The sequence below is a fragment of the Rhinatrema bivittatum genome, unplaced genomic scaffold (assembly GCF_901001135.1).
Source record: "Rhinatrema bivittatum unplaced genomic scaffold, aRhiBiv1.1, whole genome shotgun sequence".
NCBI lineage: Eukaryota > Metazoa > Chordata > Amphibia > Gymnophiona > Rhinatrematidae > Rhinatrema > Rhinatrema bivittatum.
The window spans coordinates 8,694-28,615 of NW_021821046.1; the positions used below are offsets into that span (position 1 = coordinate 8,694).

General features: G+C 49.3%; 1 protein-coding gene across 1 annotated transcript in view; it reads left to right on the plus strand.

The window, feature by feature from the left end:
• Positions 1 to 276: 276 nt before the first annotated feature.
• Positions 277 to 19,922, plus strand: part of LOC115082393 (FERM domain-containing protein 4A-like) — a gene marked incomplete at its 3' end in the record, with an annotated part of 104,574 nt that continues 84,928 nt past the window's right edge. The window contains exon 1 of the mRNA XM_029586612.1: positions 277 to 362. The remainder of the gene's footprint in view (positions 363 to 19,922) is intronic.

Here is a 19,922-nt window from a genome sequence, read left to right on the forward strand (position 1 = left end):
GCTCCAGGGCCGGCATCCACCTGCCGAGAAGCCTTGCGGGCAGCGGGGCCGGAACAATGAGCGCCAGGGCGTCCCTCCCTCCTTTCCCCCAGCAATGCTGCCCCTTCCGCCGTGCGTGCGCTCCCTCTCCCCCCACCCCAGCTGGGCAGGGCCTGGGGCCAGCACCTGCTGGCAGGCGGGGGAGCCGGCGGCCAATCCTCGCTGCGGCTGCTCTCTCCCCCCCCCATCCTCTCCTCCCCTCCCTCCCTCCCTCCCTCCCTCCCTCCAGGACGCGCCGAGCCCGGGGATCGCGGGCAGAGGGCAGGGCTGCGCCCGGGGACGCTGGCAGCCTCCTAGGCCCCGGGGCCGGGCGGGAAGGGAAGGTAAGGGCTCGGCTGCTGCCGCCGCCGCCGCCGATGATCGCCGGTCCCCGGTGCCGATCGGCGGCCATGCGTGCATGCACTGCTCCTCTCCCTCCCTCCCTCCCCGCATGCAGGGCACAGGCTGCAGCCGCCGCACCGGCCTCTGTCTGCACTGCTTTTGCTAAATTCTTTCTTTTTGGATTTCCGATTTGACAGCCTCACGGTTTCGGCTTTAAAAGAAAGGGCGAACCCGGAGAAGGGATGGAGGGGGGAGTGTGCAGGGGGAGCCGGGGAAGCCATGATACTGCGATTTGTGAGAGAGAGAGGGGAGAGACATTTTTACCCGGCGAGTCTTGTGGCTAAAGGCAGAAGTCGTTTCCAAGAAGAATTTGGCTTTTGTTGAATTTGCACTTGGGGGTAACCTGGTCGTGGGTCTGTGTGATTGTTCGGTTAATAACCGGAGACATCGGTAGTGCTCTGCCTGTTTTATATTAATTGCATCAGACGAGGGGCTGGAAGGGGAGGGGGGGGGGCTTTCTGCCTCGTTTCTGGACGTCACCCTGTTTGGTGCAGGTGGCATCGGGTAAGAAGGTGCACTAGGACAGGTGCCCCTCCCCTCCCCCGATATTCCTTTACTTTCTCCTCTTCCTCCCCCCCCCCACCATCATTTCGCTCCCCTCCTCTCCATGCCACTCTGCACAATCCCCCACTGCCCTCCACCCTGCTATCAAGCCTACAACCTTCCCCGATGAGCCTGCTCTCATCTCTGCCCCCCTCCCCCCGCACCATCCAGGTCTGTTCAGGTTTTTTCCTGGTCTGCCCTCTTCACAAGCTGCCGTCCCGGGGCCCTGATGTTATTTTCCTGCCGCTTCCCTCCAGTATCCTAGGACAGGCACTTTACCAGCAGACCCTTCATCTCATGCTGCTGACCCCTTCCAGATCCTCTCCCCCCCCCCCCCCCCCTTCTCAGGTCCCCTGCAGGCTTGCTCATGGGTTCCTGAAGAGCAAACAAATAAACAGGCTCCTGTCTAGGCGTTTACTTCCAGATAATGCCGGCTGACAGATACTAACAGGTCAGCTTTATTTATTATTTACTAGTGAAAAGTGCCTGGCATTGCTTGAGTAGTCTTGTCTATTACAGCCTGTGTGTGTGTTTACCTGTGTGCATGCCAATATTTGCACCTGTATGAGCATAAGTACAGAAGAAAATGCCTGCTGAGTCAGACCGAGGGTCCATCAAGCCCAGCATCCTGTTTCCAACAGTGGCCAATCCAGGCTACAAGTACCTGGCAAGTATCCAAATATTAAATAGATCCCATGCTACAGATGCCAGTAATAGCAGTGGCTGTTCCCTCAGTCACCTTGATTAATAGCAGTTAATGGACTTCTCCTCCAGGAACTTATCCAAACCTTTTTTAAACCCAACTACACTAACTGCTCTAACCACATCCCCTGGCAATAAATTCCAGAGTTTAATTGTGCACTGAGGGGTAGATTTTCAAAGGGATGTGCGCATACCCCCCGAAAACCTACCCCAAACCCCCCCCGGCGCGCGTAAGTCCCGGGGCTTGCCTGGGGGGGGGGGGGGCGTGTCCGGGGTGGCATGTTTTCCAGCCCGGGGGCGTTTCAGGGGCGTGGACGAGGCCTTCGAAACGGCTCCTGGGCCGGGGAATCACGTGCCAGCAGCCCGCTGGCGCGCGCAACAGGCATAACTTTTAGGATAAAGATAGGGAGGGGGTTTAGATAGGGCTGGGAAGGTGGGTAAGGGAGGGGAAGGTGTGGGGGAGAAAGGAAAGTTCCCTCCGAGGCCGCTCCGATTTCGGAGCGGCCTCGGAGGGAACGGGCAGCGCGCGCAGGGCTCGGTGCGCGCAAGGTGCACAAATGTGCACCCCCTTGCGCGCGCCAACCCCGGATTTTATAAGATACGTGCGGCTACGCGCGTAGCTTATAAAATCCCGCGTACTTTTGTTCGGGTGCGCGTAGATTTATAAAATCCACCCCTGAGTGAAAAAGAATTGTCTCCGATTAGTTTTAAATGTGTCCCATGCTAACTTCATGGAGGGCCCCCTAGTCCTTTTATTATCTGAAAGAGTAAATAACCGATTCACATTTACCCGTTCTAGTTCTCTCATGACTTTATAGACCTCTATCATATCCCTCTTTAGCTTTTCCTCATAGGGAGCTGTTCCATCCCCTTTATCATTTTGGTAGCCCTTCTCTGTATCTTCTCCAGTGCAATAATATCTTTTTTTTGAGATGCGGTGACCAGAATTGCACTCCGTGCTGTAGGTGCAGTCTCTCCATGGAGCGATGCAGAGGCATGTGTGCGTGCTTCCGTGTGCTTGCATGTGTTTCTGCCAGCTTGTGTGGGCCTATGCCTGCCTGTTCCTGTGTGTGGGAGCGTGAGAGACAGAGCTTCGCATGCAGAGCATATGGGTAAACTTTACCTGGCATTGCTGATGAGGTCCGGTCAATAACAGCCTGGGGGGCCGTGTATATGTGTGTGTGTGTTTCAGGGAGCCTGGGTATGCCTGTGCCTTACAGGCGAGAATATATTGTTTTTGCACTTTGCACCTTCCACTGTTCCAGGCGCCTTGTAATAGCCAAACATGATAGTGTGACTCTCATGACCGACCGACTGACTGACTGACTCAAGCCTTTTATATATAGATAGATTATAAAAATTTGATAGCCTGCAAGTCCCAGCAATAACAAAATGGGATGCAATCAATATAGAAATAATAAAATAAAATTATACACAGTAAAGGCCCCCCAAAAACCTTTGCTAAAAACCACAATATCAGATCAAACAGAAGTTCCTCCATCATCTTAAAAAGCAGACTTCCTGCTAATCAAAAGCAGCTCATCCAGACGCTGCAGTAAGGAGCCAGCCTTCGCTAAATTTTAAGTAATTAGTTTCACTGTGACTCTCAAAGGGGCTGCCCACTCCATCTTCTTGGTGTGAAGCAGCTAAACGCAGAATTACGAGTGAACGCAAGCTCTGCCAACCCCACAGGTGGCGAGGGCGGTAAGAGTCGTGAAGAAGACCTCAAAGCACGGGAGGACTTGTGTCAGCGAAACGTTTAAACGGTACCAGCACTGGCTGCCTGAGTGTGCCGGGGTAATATGATCCCACGTTGTTATTATTATTATTATTATAATTATTATTTACTGCGCTTCCCCGAGTTCTGCTTAAGCTTAAGACTGGCAGTAGAAGCGATGAAGAGTAATCCACCTGACTCGTCACTAAACTGTAAAGCAGGTGAGGGTAAAGCGGGCGGATTCGTCGCCAGTGAAAGAAAGCAGAGCCGACAACTGGTAGAGACCCCAGGCGTGCGAGCACCGCTCTCGGGGGCAACTGAAACCCCCTCCGCTTCGGTTCTGGCCCTAGGGAACCCACGGGTCCAGTCTGGAGGGAAGGCTGGATGGAGAGCCCGGCCTTTCGGGGCTGAAGTCCCATTGGTAGGAAGCTGCGAGGAACCCCTGTCCCTGGTCCCCCTCCAGCCAGTCCTGTTCCTGGGGCCTTTCCTTCAGGCCATTCCCCTGGGACTGTAGGGTTTTCCTGCGTTCTCGGGAAGGCGGAGGGCGTTCCGGGGGTGCGAGCTGAGCCCATCTGGTGGCGCTGATATCTCCAGGTGAATCACAGCCCTAGCGTTGCTCTGCTGGCTTTGGGTGGGCCTTGCCCGGGTCAGTCCCGCTCGGTACATGGCTCAGTGTGGACGACTCGGTGTATCCCTCATGGAGCACGGTCCGATCAGACCCAGAAGTGGAAAACGGCCGCCATGCTCTGTTTCTCTCCTGTGCTGCACATTCAGCCCGAGAACGTTTTAAGAGGCTGAGCTTTTGCTTAATTATAATAAAAGAAAAATTCTCCGTGTGCGGCCCCACCTGCTGTCTACGGACCCGGATTCTGCAGGAATATAAAAGCTTATTTTACGTGCACGCTCTGAAAGTGCCTGCTGTATCCAGAAGGTCGCTGGCGGCTTTGCACTCGGGTCGTAGATGTTCAGCTTTCCAGAGTCCTTTGCTTGTTTCATTCCCAAAATTGCCTTGGGCCAGGGTCTTGGAAACGATTGATTTGGCTCGTTTTTTTCCCCGTTTGCCAGTTTGGTGCGTTTATAAGGTGGGCTGCTGGTTCTGACCCTCTCTCTGTCGGAATCTCTTTGGAAAGGATACCCAGGTCCATGTTGAGCTGCAGCGTGGGATCTGGACCCCCCGGCGCGGCGTGGGATCTGGACCCTTTGCACGGCGTGGGATCTGGACCCCCGGCGCGGGATCTGGACCCCCGGCACATCCCGCCTCTGGAGGGCCTTCCTGCCGATATGAGGGACTTGGCTCACTCTTTCCTTCCCATCGAGTTCTGCACCGTTACTCTCTTGACGTCTCAGCTCCACCTAGATTCGTAGGCCAGTAAAGCTTTTGGTTGGATTTGCTTCATGCACGTGTGACGAGTGCTGGAGTTCTCTGCTCCCTTTATTGGTCGGTGGCATCTTGTAATGGTAAACATTCTCCGCAGGCAGCTGGGCCTCGTCTCACCCAGGCTCCTCTGTGGCACCCTCTGTACCTCTGCCAGACCACTAAGCACATTAATTTCCTTAGACGGTTTTCATTGCAGGAAAGCGTCTGAAGCTGCTTGAGCAACTGTTGGACGCTGAGTTCCTAGCACTTCCTTAACAGTCATCCTTAATCCTTAGGGCTGCATCCTTGTGCTGCCGGCATGCGGTTAAGAGCTCTCGTGATTCTCCTTTCGAAGACTTGATGCATCTTCCTGCCTGCACTGTAAAACAATATCTTTTAATTAAGTATTGAATTTCTGGAGTTATGGAAAGCGGTTAGTGGGGAAACAAGTAACAGAAAACTGAAAAAAAAAATACTCCGGCTTCAAGGCGAGGCCCTTGCATGGCTGCTGACTTCATACTTTCCTTCCCTTCAGACAGTGATGTCATTTATCTATGTGACAGGCTTTTAAATCTGTGATTTCATGGTTTCTGTGGCTCGTCCACACCTTTGGAATAAGAGTTCTCCTTGAAGGACCGGTCCCGCAGTGACGGGCCTGGCAGTACAGTACTAGCGAGGAGTCCCTGCAGAAACGCGGCCGCTCCAGAGCTGGCTCGGCCTGGCAGGCTGCTCGCGTGCTCTGGGTGTGGTGCCGCCTGGAAAGGCCACCGGATCTTAGCGTGTTCAAGCATCAGCCAAGCTGTTCAGGTTGTCACGGACGTTTTATTTCTTTTTACTTGTATCACTTTGATTCAGCGAACCCGAGTTCTGCAGGGATTACAACTTAATCCTTCTGCCGTCTGTTTGGATCTGGGATGGGAGGGATGCTGGGGTGGACCCCATAGGGGGATCTCGCATGCTCATCTGCTCAAGAAGGTGCAGTGCAGAGGAGGAGGAGGAGGAAGGCGCCGTAAGCTGTCCTGGACATGGAGTGACGTCCTACGTTCGGTCGCACTCCGTGCATGGCTCGGCTGGGCTTTTTCTGCCGTCTGGGAGGTCACTACGAGCTTGATCACAGTAGCCCCTCCCAGGCTGCGTTCTCCCGTTTCTGCACTCGCAGCCCTCTAATGAAGCCTACAGTTTGGAGGTAAGCGCTTGACTTGCAGGTGCTCCAGGTCAGGCTGAGCTGCTTTCTGACAGGACCCTGAAGTAGCGCTGGGTCTGGAAAATAGAAGGCAGGGTCACACCGTACGTACGCTCGGCCATGTTTTCGTTGTCTCGTTAGAACGGACTGTTCTGGATGGAAGAAAAGCTACCGGAGGGTAGCAAACGTGTGAACGCCTTAGCAGAGAGGTGGTGCCATCCAGTTCCAGGAGGGAGAATTTAGGACAATCCTTATCCCTCCTGTAGCACTGGTATAATAGCGCCGTGTGCATGGAAGTAATCCGGATCCCTGCTGCCTTGTGCTTTTAAGCCCCGCTGATATCCCCGGGATGCCGGGCAGGGGCTGTCAGCCCCGTCCTCGGGGCCCGCTTGGCCAGTTGGGTTTTCCACAAGGAATCTGCACTGCCCTCCACTGTAGGCAGATCTCCCTCATGCATGTTCCTTGTGGATCTCCTGGAAACCGGACGGGAGGGCCAGGGGGAGTCGCGCCTCTGATTCTGACTCCCCGCAGGAGTCTGTGGGAGGCAGCCCGGGAGGTCACAGCTCTCTTTGCAAGCTCCTGTGCCACGGGTTCTGGTTGCCTTTCTGCCTTCGTGCACCCGCTGACTGGGAAGGATTTGTTGTTATAGCCCAGGGCTCTGAAGGGGCAGGACCTGGCAGGCGTAACTTTGGTCTGTTTTCCCTGCTGCCGGTCAGCTCATGTAAGCAGGGACTCGGCTGCCAGCTGAGTTTAACCAGTTTAATCGGGGTCAGCTGGCTCAGAAGGGGGAGCCCTTATGATAAAACTTGTGTTTGCTGCTCATCTTTCTATAGCTCAGGAATGATCTACATCTGTCTGGGTTTCCCTTGTGGAAGGGATTATTGACTTTGGAACCAGGAGCCCTGGAAGGGTCTGAATTCATTACACCAGTCCTCAGCTCCCTTATGAAGTGATAGAATATGGTAACGTGGAAGCTACCTTAGAGAGAAGAGGGCTCTGGTCAAGCCTGAAAGTAGATTCCTTCGCCTTTCTGGTCCGCCAGGCCATCTGCTTGACTGAGATGGTCAAGATTTCCCAGAGGCCCCGCGATATGGATCTCCCCCACGCAGGGGCTGTGCCCCCGATGGTTCGTTTTGGTAGCTGCTGAAGGCTGGGGCATTCCTGAAAGAGAGCCTGGCGTAAGCACAGAGGAGGCCTACTTGCAAAGGCCAGAGATCAACTGGGGTCTATGACACCGAGGGCTGAAAATGACCAAAGGGAAACTATTTGTATAACTGGCATGTTAAGGCCTTGGAGTATTTGACCAGTGAAGCTAATTAAAGACAATTAAACTAAACTGGAAGAGCTACGTAAGCTGCTACTCGTGGAAACGAGATTAGGAATGTAAAAAAACAGGTTCTTGTAGAGAAGCCACCATGCTGGATTTCTGTTTTCCGCCAGGACTGACCTGCACCACGGCGAGCCATGGAGCTCTGGCGTTATTGTGCCTTGCTGCTGTAGTTCCTCAGGGCACACCTCCGCGTCGGGAGCGTGACATTAGGCAACTTCCGAAGAAGAAGAAGAAATCAGTGTCTTCCTTGGACCCAGTTTGTCATAGCACGCTGGTGCTGGCTAATTAGGTGCTGAATCATAATTAGTGCTCCCGAGGGGAGTTATCAACTCGTGGATGCTAATTCTGGCCTGCAAACGATTCCACGTCTTGCAGACCGCAGTGAGCCGGGACAGATGTTCTCTTCTGCGCTCTGCTGGGAGGGCCCTCCGCTGATACGCACGGCACTTGCCACTTGAGTTGTCTGCTCACTCCCCGAGGCTCCTCTGTTGACCTGCGTTTGTGAGTGGTTGGTTTGGTCGGCTCTTCTAACTCCGTATCTCAGCTTGACCTGTGTCGTTGGGTCAGCTCTCTCCTTAGGTGCTGGGATTTTGAGACTCCCCTGCCCAGAAATGAGTAGAAACTTTTATTTTCTGTGGAAACTTAACGACGAGCGATTGATCGGTCGTAGAGCTTGCATTTGCTGTCTGTTCTTTAATAACTGCCGGTGCAGCATTTTCCCCAAGTGATGAATCGCTTCAAGTGTAAATTTTTTTTTCTTCCGAATTCCTCAACCTCATGAAAATCCTTCCGGATGGACCTCGCTAGGGGATTTGCCTCCCTTCTCCTTTTTCCCCTGCCCACGCCTCTGAGATCCTCCATGTTTTGGCAGCCACTGCTTGACGCTGTAATTCTGTTTTTGGCTTATTGTCAATCATGTTTACAAAGCCACTGCAGGCGCCGGGGGTTATTGAGCTATGAAAAAAGCATTTTCCAGCTGGTTGAAGCATTTGCTGCCTGTTTCGTAGTAATCTTGGCAGAAATAGCAGCTATTGTGGTACGTGTCAACCCCTCGTGACTCTGTGCTTTGAGTAGCATTGTTCAAAATGTATTTACGGATAATTTTTAGGAGATGAATCTTGCCCCTGAAATTGTCCCCAGCACTGAGTCGCCCGTGTGCGGGAGGGATCCAGAGATCCTGTATCTAGGGGTGTGCAAGTCTCTCTTAAGTAAGCGAACCTACGAATAATCCCGAGTTACTTCAGCAAACCTTCTTTAGCACCCGCGGCAGCTTTTTGGGGAAAAAAATGTGAATTGGATTTCCTTGACTCGACAGATTCTCTTTGGATATTTGAGGAGTCACTTCATCTTTTTTCCACCAATCCACCAGGAAAGATCTTGTCAAATTCGAAGCAGGCTGCAATGCTCCTGACCGACGTTTGCAGGTCTGAAGGGACCGACAGGTACGGGACGAGCCAACGTCTGCTGGAAGGGCGGAAGATCTACCTTGATTCGTTTTATCCCGCAGGGACTGAGAGCTCTGCGATTGGCGGTCTTAGGCGCAGCAGAAAAAAAAAACGTTTGCAGAAAATCTTTATAAAAGTATTTTGCAGCAGTCTCTAAACCCTAGGGTTTTTTTTTTTTCCATGTGGGCTGTTCTCAAACGTTTTCCATGTAGGCCTGCACATGCTTGTTGTCTCTCTCTAGTTTTCAGTGAAGTAATCACCTTAAAAACCTTTCCGCCCCTGCAGGATGTCCTTCCCTGTTACAGAAACGGCCGGCGGTTCCACGTGGATCGCGATGTTGGTCGGAGGCGTTGACAGCGTTTGCTCGCAGCTCTTCCTCTCAGAGGCTGCACAGAAACACGAAAAGGTGAAACCTGGAGCCCATGGACCAACGAGGGAGAGCTCGTTAGGGCTCGGGTGCCACAGAGCGCCAAACGTCCGGGATTAGCAGGTCGGCGGCTGGCGGAGGCCATTTTTGGCTGCCAGTAATGCCGCACCCTAGAAAGAAGATCAGGCCTTCCTCAGAGCTTTTCTTAAAACGGTCATCTGCATCTGGGGGCCAGCGAGGGGAAAAAAATATCCTTTACCGCACCCCAAATCTGGCGCTGAATCGCTGGCTTGGCGCCAGACTACGTCCTGCTGCCTGACGGAAGGAGCTGGGTCTTCCTTTGTCTGTTATTTACTAGAAATGGGGCTCTGGAGTAGGAGTGGGCAGCATCTCCCAGCCCTGTTTTGGACGCGAGTGGCCGACGCTAGCCCTTGTGCCGCGCCGGCATGCAGCATTCACCCAAACAGCCGGAGTGGAGATTCATGACATTCGTAAGGTGATAATAACCTCCACTTTCTCTCTTCCAAGCACCAGGAACATATTGCAGACCACCCAGCCCCCGAGGTGGCTGTGTGAATGTTTCAGAAATGTTGCACTCGGCGAAAAAATTAAAGTCGTCATTGACGGGGGTAATAAGTTAAGATTTTATTCGTCACCTGGGCTGATGCTGTTTGCGGGTTTCCCTTGCCTGAGGGAAGGGAGCAAGGCGGACCCAGAGCTTCTGACTTTAAACCTTTCCGAGTCTCGTTGCTACCCAGCCATTTCGTTGGCCTCCTCTTAGGAACGGAGCCTTACTACAAGGCGGGTCAGTAAGGCCTCTGCTGATTGGTTACCTCTTGAATGGTGCGCGTATTGTCGGACATGTTACTGTCTGAGGTAGACCTGGAAGTGAGGGTTTCCATTGCCGGAGCCTGTTTCAGTCCAGTTGGGGGCCACATCGTAAGGGGATGGCATGAAGATGACTCTTCACTTGACTTTCCCTTCTGACGTTAGAGGCACCTCTGTCACGTTTAAGCAGTTAAGTCACAAACTTGACATTTGTAATGTGGTCTTTGAAACAAATGGAGAAATGCAATACTGCAGCCAGACTTTCACATCTCTCTATGATGTGAAAGTCTTATTACTGTGCTGTTTTGTTTCCCAAAAATGAATTCATTCATAAACTATATAATAACAAGTGATGAGACCGAAAAATGAAGGGCCCCGAAATGCCAGTACCAGTTAAGGTTGCGGACAAAATGTTTTCCTTCATCTGGGCTCTATTACTTTTCTCCCCTTTTGATCTTGTGTCGAGATCTCCTTTGTTAATCTTTGACATACTTTCCTTCTCATCTGTTTGGAGAAGTAGCGTGCCTTTTTAATGGGGCATAATCCCGTTGCTAAGTGTTCGTGCCGCGTTTCTACTTTTCATGTTCTGCCCCAGAGCGCCGTCTGCGCGGAGCCGTGAGGACGAGCACAGCAGCGCCCCACCTTTAATTAGATTTACAGCCGCACACGTGGGGCTGAACGGAGCTTTCCAGAATGAAACGAATGGGAACATGAAAAAGGACTTTTTTAAAGATTTTAAACTCTCAATTGATTTCTAGAAATAAAAACGCCAATTAAAAAAGGGATTGGGCGGCACAGCGTCCGTTTCAGCAGCATGGGACAGAAAGAGACGAAGCTTCCTGCTGTACCTCGGATTGTGCTGTAAAGAGGATTTGTGGCAATGTATCCAGTCTTTGAACGAGAGATCGAGCGTGGTGCGGCGCTGGTCAAGACGGTGTGAGGGCCACGAAAGGTGTGTGATGTGACCCAGATGTTATTTCTTTCAATTAATGCTGGCACAGTCATGTCAGCCTTCCCAAATTTCGGTAGACGAGCCTCTGCTTCTTCAGTAGGTAGCAGTTTTCCCCATTGATTCCCGTGGAGCTGGGGTGCCTAAGCATTTTCTGCTAAGTCGTTTCAATGAAGCAACATGGAAGCTTTTTTTTGGTTGCTTGCCCTTCGTGCCGGCTGGCACCACGGCGAGACCGTGCTTCCTCCGCCCACTCCCAGCTGTTGGTGATGTCGAGAGAGGGTCTCTGCATGGGGGAAAATAGATAACGAGGCTCCTGCATAACTGTGACAGAAGCTGGTGGTGGATTACGGGATCCTGAGCAGGGATCAGCCTCAGCGCCAGCCGAAAGGGATAGGGCTTGGCTTGCTTTACCTGCGAGACCCAGGGCTGTGCCTTGTTTAAATTGAAGATGTGATGATTTTATTTACTCTGCTTGAGAAATAGCTTTGGGTCTAAGTCCTGGATTTGAGGGATTCAGGCTCTGTGATGTCAGAGATTTACAGAATCAAGTCAGGTGGAACGAGCAGGCCAGAGGCTGCTCCTCGCCGTGGAGAGGGGGGGGATAAAACATGCAGGAAGCGCGGCCAGCTTCTCTTACCCCAGCCAAAGAAAACATGGGGTCGGCGGGTGATAACCCGAGTGAGGAACGCGGTCTCAGCATCTTGTTCAGGTCACAAAAGCGCTGCCCGGTTAGGCCTGGCCGAAGGGGAGGGCATGGACGGAGACTGGTGGAGCGGGGCCACGCTGTGCCCACGTCTGGCTCGGTGGCGCTTCGGAAATGGATTTACAGTGGGGGCTTCTTCCGGAGCAAGCCCAAGAGTCTGGGGACACTTTTTTATCTGCGAACTTTGCAGCAAATTGAAAATTTCCGTGAGTGAGATTTTGAGGATACAAAGTCTGCCCGTACTATTTCCTCATCTGACTGAGGACACCTTCCCCCCAGTAGCTGCGCTTTATCCGGTTTCCAGACTCTGCGTTTAGGAATTCCCTGAGAATCTGATGATTTCAGCACGGAGCATCTCAGCGTTATGCATACGGATAAGTACACCCCTCGCCCTCCCTGAGGCCTGGAGAGGTTTACCATCTGTGCCGCTCCTGGGGCTGACTGGGGGCATCTTCTCGGGCATCTCCTGACCCCTTCCGGCCCCCTTGAGCACAGCACAGTGCATTCAGTACATAAGGGCCATGCTCTCATGAACACTAAAGGTGTGAAGGCCCGATCCAGGGCCCACACAGAGGGAAGGTGAGCGCCTTCATGGCAGAGATGGCACGTGCTGACCAGTCAGCTCTTTGCCCGGCCCCTGGCAGTCTCTCTGCAGCAGTCCAGCAGAGAGACTTCCTTTCTTCTCCTCACTGTTTGCGTTTTAGAGATGAGATGAAGGCCGGGGACTAATCTGCAGCATAGTTCAGAAAGCTGTTGGCCTCTCTAGAAAGAAATCCTTGCATAAATATTTGTTTTGCGGTCTGCAGACTGAGACTCAAAGCTTTAACCTGATGTCAGAGGTACCCGGGAAGGCACTTCTAGTTGGATTTGGGGGGAGTTTCACCGTCGGGGTTTCAGATGCTCTTTCGCCAGTAGCTGTGGCCAGCGCACGAGGAAGGCGAAGGAATTCACAACATCAGTCCAAGGATTTCCAGGATCAGTGAAATAAAAGGGAGTTTGGGGGTTGCAGCAGGGAGCAGGACCTCTGGTGCTTTGTGGATGCAAACTGACCTGGAGAACGTCTGAAAGGGGAGGCTTTACTGTCTCTCTTTCAAGGTGAGGTTTGCTCACATTTTGAACGTTGCTGAAATTATTTACTGTTGCTTTTAATGGAGAAAGTCCCTTTGCAAGGCGCAAAATGCTAATTCTGCAGAGTTTCGCTTTCAAAGAGGGGTTTCCGGTGGAGTTCGGAGGTCAGCCCAGCAGATCTGTTTTGACCCTTGACATGACATCTCGAAGCAGTGGCTTGATTTTGCACATTTTCCCCCAGAAGTCTCTCTTGTCCCTTTCCCCGTGGCTATCTTTTGCGCATCTCCGCGTCTTGGAACGTGCGCTTTATTGGAATTCACGCGGAGAGGTTTGAATTGGGCCAGGCCGACGACCCAGCAGCAGGACCGCTCTGCAGGGGACCCGCAGTTGCTTCCAAGGCCTGGGGTGGAGGGTTCACAGTGCCTGGGAGCGAGCCAGGGAGGGCGTCCTGACTGTGGTGCGGGAGCGACATCCGCGGGCTCTGTTGGGAGCTGCAGTCCCTGGCTCTCGTCAGAGGACCATCACTGCTGGGCAGTAGGTGGGGGAACGGTGCCGGGAGGCTGCCTGGGCTGGAAAACCCAGAAGTGGGCACAATGGAGCTTCTGCCTTTGAAAAATAATTTAAAAAAAAGCTGAAACTAGAGCAGCCACTAAAAAAGACCACGGATTCAGACTTTGCTGATTGTTTTACTTGGAAGAACTGCTACCTAACAACCAGAGGCCCTTGCATTTGTGCCTGCTCCTTCCTTAAACAGGTTCCACCCCTGTTCTCACGCTGCATCGTAGGAACGTGGTAGATGATGGCAAAGGACACCATGGCCCATGCCATCTTCTAAGCTGTCGCTGAGGATCTATCCCTGTTGCCAGCCTTAGAGCAGGGATGGACAACTCACCCCTGAAAACCAGGCCACAAACAGACTCGCCTTTCGGGATTTCCTTAATGAATATGCATGAGGTAGGTTTGCATACAATGGAGGCATTTCATGCAGATTTATCCCATGCGATATTAATCATGGAGATCCTGAAAACCAGGCCTGTGTGTGGTCTTTGAGGACGGGAGTTTATCTCCTCCGTTATAGAGCTTTACTGCTTGTAATGAGGCATTCGAAGGCCAAGCAGAAGGCAATCATGTAGCCGGGTCAGCCTGGCAGGCTGCGAGTACATTAACGCCTCCAGGTGGTACTCCAGGTCACTTTAAATGCCATATTCCTTTCTTCCTAGGCCGTTACCCAGTGTGCTTCATGTTCAGATGGTGTCCCCACATGTTTCAAATGAATGAGCTCTCACGTAGATCATGCTTTGTGCTCTGCTGGTTGGGGTGACGCAGATAAAAGATGAGGATGCTGAAGCTCTAGTAGAGGGTAAGCAGTTGCTCACGTAGCTGGCCCTGTCTGACAGGCCACACTCTCCTCATGCCCCCCGGGGCAGTGAGCAGGTTGGTGGTGCTGGGTACCGTCTGAAAAGGCCATGGAGCCGGATGTTTGGGTAATAACTGTGTTAGTATTGGTGGCCATTTTGGATTATTGCGAGGCCTTGTGGCTAGACATAGGAAAGGTGGGATGCTGGAAGTGAACTATTACAAGTAGGGGGATCTTCCATGCTCATCTATCCAGGAGGGTGCAGTACAAAAGAAATAACTAACTTTGTCATTCATTCCAGCAGCCCCAGCGCTCGTCGAATTGTTTAAGTAGGGCAGTAAACGCATGCCGCATCGCTTTACTTTTTGATGGTGGTAATGTTTGCTTAATGAACGGACTGCTCGGTGCCACATGCATGGCAAGGTTATCGGAGACGGCCCTGTCCGTGTTGGTTTTGCTGCATTGCAGTTCTGATTTTCCTAAGAAATGCATCAGTCACAAGTTTGTATGCTCAATGAGGCAAAACCCGGACGGTCTCAGCCTGTGCTAGATGCCCCGAGGCCGTCTGATGACCTGGCGTAATGTATTTATTTACTCTTGGTAAGCCAGGCAGGTTGCGGCTGATTTATTTATTTTTATATACCGACATTTGATCTGAGATTGGTTTACATTCAGGTACTGTAGGTATTTCCCTATCCCCAGAGGGCTCACAATCTAAGTTTGTACCTGAGGCACTGGAGGGTAAAGTGACTTGCCCAGCGTCACAAGGGGTGACAGCAGGACTTGAACCCTGGTCTCCTCGTTCGTAGCCCCCTGTTCTAACCACCAGGCTACTCCTCCTCCAAGGATCCCCTAAGAGAACGCTTTGGTGCAGGCAGTAGAGATTGTCGAAGACCCTATTAATGAATAACATTGATGGCATTTGTGCAAGAAATGGTTTTGTCCTCTCTTTAAAAGACCTTGCAACTTGCAGCCTTCCACGCGGTTGGTGTTACCTCACTTCTTCTTTAGCCAGTGATGCAGACTTTCTCTTGTGGGGTGAATAACTTGCACGAAGTGATGAGGCTTCGGGATTTGAGATTAGAGAATGCTCTTCATTATTAGATTAATATTCTAAACGTTAAGCCATGTGCAGAATAATTGAGAAGGGAGACTCGAGTGCAGGCAAGACTGAAGGGATAAATCTTAGCGTTGATCCGAGGCGCGATGGAGCCAGTCGAGCGCTGCTCAGTGACGGGAGGAGCAGCTGAGCAGGCTCTTTCACCAACGCAGCTGGGAGGGTAAGAAGGGCCGGGCCTAGGAGGGCAACGTGAGGGCTGGTGAAAGTGGCCGGACGCAGACGTTTGAAATGAGCGCTGGAAGTGTTTGTGGAACAGCAGTATCCAAATCCCAGGGTACAAAGTCTCTCCACTCCCCCCATCTTTTGTTATAATTCATCTTTTATTCATTTTCATAAAGTAAGCATACGTCTTACTCCCTCAGAAAGGAAAAGATGTGTAGAATATCAAATTTCACAAGGAACACAATCAAGGAAAGTTATTACCAATTGCAACGCTTTTCAGCAGGGTAAAAATTATTTTTAAATAAAGACAATGAGAGCCAGAAATCTAAGGGGAGAATGTAAGGAAACAAAAAATCAGGAAAAAGCTGGCTTAACGGATGTGGAGTATTACAATAAGGGGCAGATTTTAAAACCTACGCGTGGCCTACATTTGTGCTCGCTACCCGGTGCGCACAAATCTACGCCCGATTTTATAACATACACGCGCAGCCACACAAGGGGGTGCACACGTGTGCACCTTGCGCGCGCCGAGCCTTAGGGGAGCCCCGATGGCTTTCCCCGTTCCCTCCCAGGCCGCTCCGGAACTTTCCTTCGGCCCCCACCCCTCAACCTTACCTAAATCCTCCCCCCTACCTTTATTTTGTAAGTTAACGCCTGCCGGCCGGCTGCCAGCACCCAATCCCCCGGCACAGCAGCAAATGGCCTTGGTCCCGTCCATGCCCCGCCCATTTTTTCAAGCCCCCGGGACATACACGCGTAACCCCCCCTACGCGCGCAAATCCTCCGAAAATCTGCCCCTAAATGATTATCTAAGGGATCTATTACTCAGGATTGATATTCCAGGGGATTTCAGTGAAAACAAATCTTCATCTCTTCCTCGACCTTTGCACCTAGGAGGATATTTTAATATGAACGTATAACCTAACGTTAATTCTGGAGGTCTCATACTCCCTTCTCCTTAATTGGGTGGTCCTAGAAAAATCTGGGAATATTTTAACAGCCTGATCATGAAAGGTAAGGGATCCATTTTGGAAATACTTTCTCATTACATCACTAATATCTTTCTCTGTCACATTCTCTGTTGAACTTTCCAAAAATTGAGTCAGGTTGGCAGACTGTATCAAACCTTGATGATAATCGGGAAGTTGGATAAGGACTCTCCTTAAAACTTCATTACAAAGCTTTATAGCTTGTAAAGTGTTTAATTCGCACAAACATTTTTTTTACATGATCATACCGCCACGGAAGAGTTAGCGGTTCTTTTGGGGACTTTCACTAAAAATTATTTAATTTCAAAAAAATTACACATGGAGGAGGAGATTGGTTGATGATTATACACCAATGAGGTATTGGTGCTGGGACACCTACACAGTGTATGAAACCTCCCTCCAACTCCATATAAATATTTTTTGTTAAATTCACACATATCCAGACAGCAAACATTTTGTTCCACACAGTGTAGGTGCATAAAAATTATTAAGAACAAGAAAAAAACATATTGAAAATCTTTATTGAAAGCATATCTTTTTGTCAGCGATAGAGTTTTCTCTTTTTGATTTATGTCTAATTATTGAACATCGCTGATTTTTTGTGGTGTACTTTCTGGATATATCTGGTTCCAACTGAGCCAGAAGCTTGAAGCAAGAGGAGACTGACTGCCTGGCAAACAAAAATTAGCAGTTCTCGCTTTAATTTGGCCTGAGTGGCAAAGACAGGGCACATAGATGTTGGATCAGGTATTAAAAAGGTTATGACCTTCCAAGAGCGAGAGAGAGAGATGAACTTTAACATATCAAGTTGAGGCATTGTATATCAGCAGGGAAAATTGATATCCATTCGTGTTGGTTTTGTCGCACAGCCACAGGAACATTCTCACGTATGTTATATTTCAACGACAGTACAAGGAAATTTTGGATGGGTTAAGGATGGGGAAGGATTAATGATATTCTGATACCCAATGAGAGCTTTCATTTCAAATTGTTCTTTGGTAATTGAGTGAAGATATTTCTGCCTGTGATTAGAAATGGAGAGAGATCTTACTATTCTTGGCCTTGAAACTCGTCCTTAAGGATATTTCCTTCCCAGAAGTACAGACTTGGTGAAATAGGACATTTTCCTTATACGAGTATACAGGCCAAAAAATGAGTGTTATTATGGGGAGGGTTTTGTCCAAAGTTTGTTTCATTTGGGGGCTATTATTATTATTTTTTTTAATTTTTTAAATTTCGTTTGGAAAATAGTGCACATTATTTGCCGAAATTAATAAAAAAGAAAAAAAATCCAAATTTCGGCAGGATTGATTTTGTTTCATTTTCCAACAAATGCACGTTGCTAGTTCCTTGTGCCTCCCAGGTGCTGCACTTGGCAATCTTATTTATTTATTTATTTATTTGTTTGTTTATTTAATTAACATTTTTCTATACCGAACTTCATGACAAGCTTCATATCAGGCCGGTTTACATCAAACTTAGGGGTTAACTTAACAAAAAACCATATGATAGAAGGCTGAAGCGCAGATACAAATAACAGGGAGAATGAACTTGGGGGCTAGGGTAGCCAGGAAATAAAGGACAGAAGAAACTGGAGAGAGAAAACGTATGACTGTACAGTGGCTGAGTGGCTGAGTCTGTCATTTAGCCTATTAGTCTAAATGAAAGAACATATGCAATGTTAGGCTTGAGGGAAGGCTTGGACGAAGAGCCAAGTCTTGAGTTTTTTTCGGAAGGTGATCAGGCAAGGTTCCAGTCTTAGATCAGTCGGGAGGTTGTTCCAGATGATGGGGCCCACTGTGGAGAATGCCCGTTCTTTCGTGGAGGTTAGACGAGTGGATTTAGTTGAGGGAGCTTGAAGGGTTCCTTTGTGTGCCGCTATGATGGGTCTTGCAGATGTGTAAAGTTTGAGTGGGAACTGAAGGTCTAAAGGTAGTTGGTTGTGTATGGATTTGTGGATAATGGTGAGTGCTTTGTGCAATATTCTGTATTTGATCGGCAGCTAGTGTAGGTTTCTAAGTATTGGAGTGGACAAACAATCTTGTTTGTTGTGTCTTGAACCCCCTGGCGCCCTGTAGATCTCCAAGGCCTGCTGGTGAATTGCGGACTCCTCTAACCACGTCGATTCACTTCCAGTCAAGACACAACATACCCAACATCTCTTTGTTTGATAAAAGTGGCAAGAAAACACATAGAAAAGAAGAGGCTTATTGCACGACTTTCAACATTTAGGAAAATGACTTAAAAAAGAAGTTGTTTCTTTTGTCCGAAAAGCCTTCTACTTCTGAGCAGCCCATTAGAATAGTACTGTTTAGCACCCTTCCCAAACCCAGAAATATCTTCACTCAATTTCCAAAGAATAATTTGAAATGAAAGCTCTCATTGGGTATCAGAGTATCGTTAATCCTTCTCCATCCTTTACCCATCCAAAATCAATTTAACCTAAGAAAATTCATCAACACAACCATAAAAAGTTTTAAAAAACTCAAACCACTACTACACCTTCATGATTTTCGCACTATACTGCAAGCCATCATCCTATCTAAAATTGATTACTGCAATGCCATTGTCCTAGGTCTCCCAAAAAGCATGACCCAACCCTTACAGATTCTCCAAAATGCTGCCTCCTGTGTCCTCACGAATGTACACAAAATGACCACATCACCCCCATACTCAAACATTGGCTCTGTCTACCTGTAACGGCCCGGATACAATATAAAACTCACTTTAATTCATAAATCCCTCCACAACAATGATATGCAATGGTTGAAGGAACACCTCTTCTTCCATGACACTGGTAGGCCCACCAGAAAACAACATGCAGCCACCTTACACATTCCCTCACACAAAGTGATGAAACTGAAGTCCACCTCTAACTGTGCCCTCTCCATTGCTGGCCCATCATTATGGAATAACATGCCCCACACGCTGCGTCAGGAACCACGCTACAAGAAGTTTAAACAGAACCTCAAAACATGGCTTTTCAAGAAAGCCTTCACCTGAGCTATTCAACCTCCTTCTCTTCCCACCTCTTTTTCGTTAACCATCCCACCTCCCTTCACCGGTCCTAGTTACTTCTTTCCCTTCAATAACATGTCACCTTTCTCAGCTACGGTATGTATATATTGATATTAGATGTAAAAATAACCTACACCACTGAGTAAATATGCCACTCATAGTTACTCCTCCATTGAGAAGTTATATGATTATGTGTGTGTATATATATATATATATATATATATATATATATGTACATTTTTTGTCATATATCGAAGACTTATCCCTAACAAAGTTGTACACAGTAATTTTTCTCATACTAGTTACGTGGACTACCAAGCTATATCTACAGCCTGTTTTTTTTTTTTAATTTTTTAATTTTATTTATTTGTATTTTGCTATACCGGCATTCACGGAGTTCGTATCATGTCGGTTTACATAAAACAAGGGGTGAGAAATACATTATAATGTAAATAACTAATAACATAAGAGTATACATTAAAAGTAAAACAAGTGCATGGAAGAAAAAAGTTACAATAAAACGGGGGTCATTCTAACTGGGATTAGAGTTAGAGGAAAGATAAAAAGTTTAACGAGAAGTAAAACATTGTAATGATTGGTAGATAGAGACTGTTTCAGTTTAATAGGAAATGTTCAGTAATGCTGCATTTGATGGTAGTGA